Source organism: Planococcus citri, chromosome 4 (assembly GCF_950023065.1).
Source record: "Planococcus citri chromosome 4, ihPlaCitr1.1, whole genome shotgun sequence".
Taxonomy (NCBI): domain Eukaryota; kingdom Metazoa; phylum Arthropoda; class Insecta; order Hemiptera; family Pseudococcidae; genus Planococcus; species Planococcus citri.
In genome coordinates this window covers 15,692,185-15,699,091 of record NC_088680.1, presented here as the reverse complement: position 1 = coordinate 15,699,091, position 6,907 = coordinate 15,692,185, and the positions used below count along the sequence as shown (strand labels likewise).

Here is a 6,907-nt window from a genome sequence, read left to right as displayed (position 1 = left end):
TTGGTAATTTACTGATTATTTCGCTAATTACTTTAAAAAGCTCTTTCGTTATTGACATTTGTAGAATTTAGAGACTCATTTTGGACTTTGGGAAGCTCGTATTAAAAAAGTAAACTGAAATTCGAGGTCAGCACCATCGAAAGCCAAAAAAATTATAGGTCACTCAAATTGGCCAATTTTTTTTTTCAACTAAGAGGCTTTTTGTGAAGCGAAGGGGGTCGCATATCAAGAAAGTAAGAATTGAAATTCGAAATATGCATCCTTGAAAACCTAGAATACGATTAGTCACTCAAATTTTCAACTCTTTTGAAATTTTGAGGTCTTATTATGAGATGAGAGGGATCTCACGATAAAAAAAGTAAGCCAAAATTCGAAATCTGCAGTTTTAAGAACCCAGCAAAGCATAGAGCACTCGAATTTTCCATTTTTTTTTTGAAATTTGATAGCCTATTGTGAGATGTGGACAGAGGGAGGGGGTTTCCCAATCAGAAAATTGAGTTTAAATTCAAAATTGGTTTTCTTGACAATCCAGTTCCTAAACCATCAGTTACTCAAATTTTCCCACTTTTTTTTGAAATATTGGCTGTTGTAAGTGATGGAGGGGGAGGGGGGTCTACTATCGAAAAATCGAGCTGGAATTCGAAAAGTTGCTCTCTCAATTGCCCAGAAAATTATATGTTACTCGAATTTTCAAATTTAAAAAAATAATCTGATAGTCTATTGTGAGATGTGAGGAGAGGGAGGGGGTTTCCCAATCAGAAAATTGAGTTTAAATCCAAAATTGGCTTTCTTGACAATCCAGTAAACCATCAGTCACTCAAATTTTCCCATTTTTTTTTTTTTTTGAAATATTGGCTGCTGTGAGAAATGAAAGGGAGGGTGGTCTACTATCGAAAAATCGAGCTGGAATTCGAGAAGTTGCTCTCTCAATTGCCCCAAAAATTATATGTTACTCGAATTTTCAAATTTAAAAAAAATTTGATAGTCTATTGTGAGATGTGAGGAGAGGGAGGGGGTTTCCCAATCAGAAAATTGAGTTTAAATTCAAAATTGGCTTTCTTGACAATCCAGTAAACCATCAGTCACTCAAATTTTCCAATTTTTTTTTCTTTTTTTGAAATATTGGCTGCTGTGAGAGATGGAAGGAAGGGGGGTCTACTATCGAAAAATCGAGCTGGAATTCGAAAAGTTGCTCTCTCAATTGCCCAGAAAATTATATGTTACTCGAATTTTCAAATTAAAAAAAAAATTTGATAGTCTATTGTGAGATGTGAGGAGAGGGAGGGGGTTTCCCAATCAGAAAATTGAGTTTAAATTCAAAATTGGCTTTCTTGACAATCCAGTAAACCATCAGTCACTCAAATTTTCCAATTTTTTTTTCTTTTTTTGAAATATTGGCTGCTGTGAGAGATGGAAGGAAGGGGGGTCTACTATCGAAAAATCGAGCTGGAATTCGAAAAGTTGCTCTCTCAATTGCCCAGAAAATTATATGTTACTCGAATTTTCAATTTTTTTCAATTTTTTGGATTATTGTGTGAGGGGAGGAGGTGCACTGTAAAAAAAAATTGTATCTCGAAATGATCTACTTTTTTGAAAATAGCAATCCATAGGTCACTAAAATTTTCCCACTTTAAAAAAAAATTTAGGCCTCATTGTGAAGTTTAAAAAATCTCGTATCAAAAAAATAAGTCGTATTTCGAAATTTGCACCCTTAAAACTCCAACAAACCTCCAGTCACTCGAATTTTTCAATTTTTTTGAAATTGAGGTGCCTATTGTGAGGCTGAGAGGTCTCATATTGAGAAAATAAGGTGAAATTCGATTTCAGCATGATCGAAAACATACAAATTGATAAGTAACACGATTTTTAATTTTTTTTTCTCAAAAATTTGACCAAAATGGGAAGGGCTTTCATTGGTCTTGGAGGCTTCCCCCTCAAACGAGCATTATCAAGAAAGCATTTTATGAAATGCATTTCATCAAAGTTGACAAAATCTCATTATGTGTGCATTCTTCAACCCTGAGGATTAAGATTTTGGTGTAATTTTCTCGTTTGGAGGGGGAGGATAAAGTGGATTGAAGGGTAAAAAGGATGCCCTGCCTCGAATTTTGGCAAAATTGGGAAAAATGAATGGACTGTGTAACATGTCATTTGTTATGTTTTCGATGACGCCAAGTTCGAATATCACATTATTTTTGGAATTAAATCTTTTCCACGCCTTCCACGGATCCCCCTCCTCCCTCATTCTCATAAAAATGTATTAAACGCATGACATTGTGTGACGTATGCTTTGTTACGTTTTCGATGATACAGATTTCGAATATCTCACAATCAGTCTTTCGTACCTCCATCACACTAATTATCACCGACATTGAACAAAAAAATGAAGCATATTATTAAAAATAACATTAAAAGTTGAAAAATTTATCAAAATTTGGGTAGGGAGAAAATGTATAAAAAATTATGTAGATAACATTCGAGAGTTGTGGTGCCAAAAACGAAGTGAAAAAAGAGGCCTGTTTTTAGAAGTACCTATTCTGCTCAGAAATGAAAAATTTTCAAATAATTTGTACAAAATGGGGGGAGGGTGGAGGGGAGATTTTTTTTACATGTCCGTCTACAATGTCTACATATTGGTGAAATATTTCAAAAATGCAAAAATATTCATTTTTTAGGTTCCTGCTTTTGTTTAAAATGACGGCGAAATTTTTTCAATTTGTTTCGCTCTTAAAATTATAGCAAGAAAAATGGTATTTCTTGTCATTCGTTGACAAATTGTGGGGGGGGGGGTTTCACATGTTCATATACACTTTGGTAAAATATCTCAAAGATGCAAAAATTTTCATTTTTTGGATTTCTGAAGTATTTTTGCCATAATTGTAAAACTTGTAGTTTTTTTTCTCGAAAATTAAAAAAAATGCCAGTCCAATTTTTTGATATGGTATTCTACGCCATAAAAAAGACTAAAACTGAGAATTTTTTCAGAATGGTTATATGTATTTAAATTATAAGTTTTTAAATCGATTTTTTTAGGTTTTTGAAAGTGGCAACGCTGATTTTGACATCATTCGTCAATTACCCTCTCAAAGTACTGCAATTTTTTTAAAAAAGTTCAAAATTCTATACTACGTACAACCGGAGCAATTTGCAACTGATATTTTCCATTTTCGGTCATTTTGCAGAACTTTGGCCCCACAGCTCCGTCAAAAAAATCGAAAAAGTGTCCGGTTTGCGTCATTCGCCATCGTTTGATGACCTCTACACATGATCTGATTTTGAAAAAAAAATCGAAGACCCTTCGTCCAAAAATCCGCCGATTTGGCATGGAATGGCCCGTATGTTTATCAATTTTTTGAATTTTTTTCAAATTTGGGGAGTTCTATACGAGAGAGCCAACATTCCTTTCAAAGGCGAATCCTCAAATTGAAACATACCTACTGTGTCATATTTCAACGAAAACATTGTACTTCTATTATGAAGTGTGGACTATACTACTTGGACCACACGTCATTAATTTGATCTTTTGGCCATCTCCAAGTCTAAATCTCCTAGAAATGTATGTATGTAGGTACCTATACAACTAACTCATATATAGACGAGAAAAAAAGAAGAATTAATCGCGATGATATGGACGACACATACTAGATAGTTAGAGTGGTACGTTCGCTTACGTGTATTTCGTAATAAAGATGCATTTTACGAGCCTGTTTATCGCGGCTGGAGTTCAGCGAAATATATTCCGTGTTCGGGCTCGATTAATGTAAGTTATTAGCCGCCAAACCAGACCATAACTGGGTATTTAAATTCGGGATCCGGCCACGTTATTATACGCAGGGTATGTGTTTAAATAGCATAATAGATTGCACGATGCAGCTATGCAATTATTTTCGCGTCAACGATTTTTCGCCACTTTGTGTTGCAAATAACCAACTGTCGTTATCGTGAGATTCTTTCTTCCTTCCAGTTGTAAATTTAGATGTAAAATATGTCTTCGCGTAAAAAGCCATCTCGTATAGGGCAAAATTACCCGAATTTACCCGTTTTACGAGCGTATTACCGAGAATTTGCGATGACCGGCTAGCTTTACCATAATCTAGCTAAAATACGAGCTGTTTAGAATGTACTAGCGAAGGCGGCAGGGGTGATGCTGGAGACGTAGCAATAATGTAAATTAATATACAACTCGCGGAGTCTGTATAGGTATCCTATCTGCGTAGAGTGTAGAGTCACAGAGCCCTTGTCCAAGCTCGAGTTACAACAGGTTAAGCGCACCTACAATGCACCTTGTATATACGTGTTAACTGCTCTGGTAGTCGATTCAGCTCTATAATGTATTACGAACGATAGATGTATGAGTACTATGTGCAGAGATTCGTACGGACGAGATGGTTTTATCGTTTAAAAATGACTTGTGAGAGATGAGGCGGAGGACGGAGGTGAGTGACCAAAGCACTATACGGATCGTTTATGAAGATATAAAATTAATAAATCGATCCACTTAAAGCCTACGATACGAGTATGGGAAAGCTTCGGATGAAGAGATGATGAAAAAATAAAATTGTTACTATCGTGTGAAAAATTACACTGTAAGATTATATCCTGATTCTTGCACCGGCGGTGCTAGAGTCTTATGGTGCTTTGGTGGCATGAAAAAAAAAAGGATAAAATGTAGTTATGAAGTGTCAGCATAGACGTGATGTACTCTTAAGACCACCGGTACTTATTCTTGGCTTTTTATAGGATGTTGAAATTGTACGTAGGTACTTATATAACGATATTTTTTTCCACCTTTACATTCCGGATGAAGGGCAGCAAAATCTGAAAAACGTTTTCATTATGAAAATGTGTGATTTCTGGATTTTTTAAAATCTTCAAATACCTAGCATGCAGTTTGTAATCTTTGCAAATTTTTGGAAATTAAGCTCACAAAAAACCAAACTTTGAGCTTTTGAAGTTTTTGGCAAATATTCTTGAAACTACTCCCAAATTACCTTTTAAAACACGCAGATGGAGTTTCTCCAAGTGTCAGTAGTCCCGAGCAATCTGACTCCAAAAATGGGCATTACAACGAGAAATTTCAATCAATGAAAAAACCGCCCCTCCTGCACTTAGAAGGGGTTAAGGAGTCAATGATTGATTGTGAGTTAGTGCCACTATATAATCTCACGCATATTACATATGCTCTTTGATATCGGAATTATGGCACTGATTTTATTGCTGATTCTGGTATATATCAGTATACCAACACCGTGTTCATGTTTGTCCTTTTCAGAGAAAATCACTTCATAATCTTTATTTACCCAAATTCTGCCATTTCCAGTTCATCAGGTTTCCCTTATTCCTATTATATTGATCTGTAATTTCCTGGCTTCCGCAAAACAACATTTTGCGAGTTTTCCTATCTGATACCTACAGACAGCTTTCTTACATTCCAGGTTGCGACGTTGATGATGTTCCACCTTGTTTTGACTCCACATATTCTTTGCGCCCTATTTGGCTGACTGGGCGGATCAGGATCAGTCTGATGGAGACTTAGGACCATCATATATTGATGTCTATTACATATAACTCTAGAGAATACATATAATGGTAGTGGTTTCCCATTGCCTTTCACCATGGTTTTCTGTAGGGGTTTACTTCCTTAGCCAAACTTACCAGTTTAAGCGCTGGTATTCAGTATTATTCACCTTCTCTCTCTGAAGCATTTGCTTACCTGGAGCCGGAGTGAGTGAGTTGTTGGCAAGGCTGCATATGTGACGCGACCAGCGATACCATACCATAAGTCGGAAAACTTTTTTTTGAGATAGGTAATCGCGTTTTCATGGAAAAAGTCAGAAAATATCAAAAAAAATTTTTTTGTCGATTCATAAGTATACTATGAAGCCTATACTTTGGAATGGGTGTACCCACCGATCTCAAACACGTCGTTTTAGTGGTGAAAAACCGGTTTTACAAAAGTGCTTTTCATAAAAAAATGTCAAAAAAAAAAAAAATATTATGATGTAAAACCATTAAAAGATGAAGAAAATCAAAAAAAAAAATACTGTTCACTGGTTTTTAAAAATTTTTTCAAAAATAACCCAAACTTTCAAAAACGTTTTTCTCAGAATTTGGTTTTTGAATTTCAAAAAATACGCAACTTTGAAATTTTGCAAATTTGTCAGATTTTAATATTTTGAAAATCTGTTTGCACCATTGAAAAGAGGAAGAAAAACACTACCAGAAACCACAATAAAACGAAAAAAATTTTTGCCGACATATGGTATGGTATCGCTGGTCGCGTCACATATAAACATAAACAGTATTGGTATCTGGTATTGGTATTCAGCAAGCAGTATCCAAAATGGTATTAGTATTTCGGTATTCTGTGATACAGATAATTTTGGTACATATTTTGATATTTTATTATTTTGTGGATTTTTTTTTGGTATCCGGCATTGGTATTGGTATTGTATGTACCAATATTATACCGAATTGAATAGTGTTTTTTTTTAGCCAAAATTGACCGTATCGCCTGCCTAGGTGCAATACTTAAGGAAGTTAAGGCTGAAAATTCAATACAAAATAATGAATAAATCAAAAACTTCAAAATTTTTTCCTTTTTTTTGGGACTTACAATTATTTTCATTTTTAAACACCTTGATTTTGGAGTTAGATGACACGTTTTTCAATATGAAAATTCAAAATAGGTATCAAAATAATAACCATTGAAGATTGGTATAAATACCGTTTCAACAACTGTATTGGTATTTTGTAAATTGGTACTTCATCTGTCTGCTAATTGGTATTGGTAAAACGGTATTTGTAAATTTTATCAAAATTTCCGGGTATTGCCGGTATTGGTATTTTGGTATTTATATGGGTAGCAGCCCTGGTTGTTGGTATTCTACAGTTCTTGTGTAGATGA

General features: G+C 34.8%; 1 protein-coding gene across 1 annotated transcript in view; it reads left to right on the top strand.

The window, feature by feature from the left end:
- The window catches only part of LOC135842507 (uncharacterized), a 109,495-nt gene that overhangs the window by 16,518 nt on the left and 86,070 nt on the right, over positions 1 to 6,907 (top strand). The gene's annotated exons all lie outside the window — the stretch shown is intronic.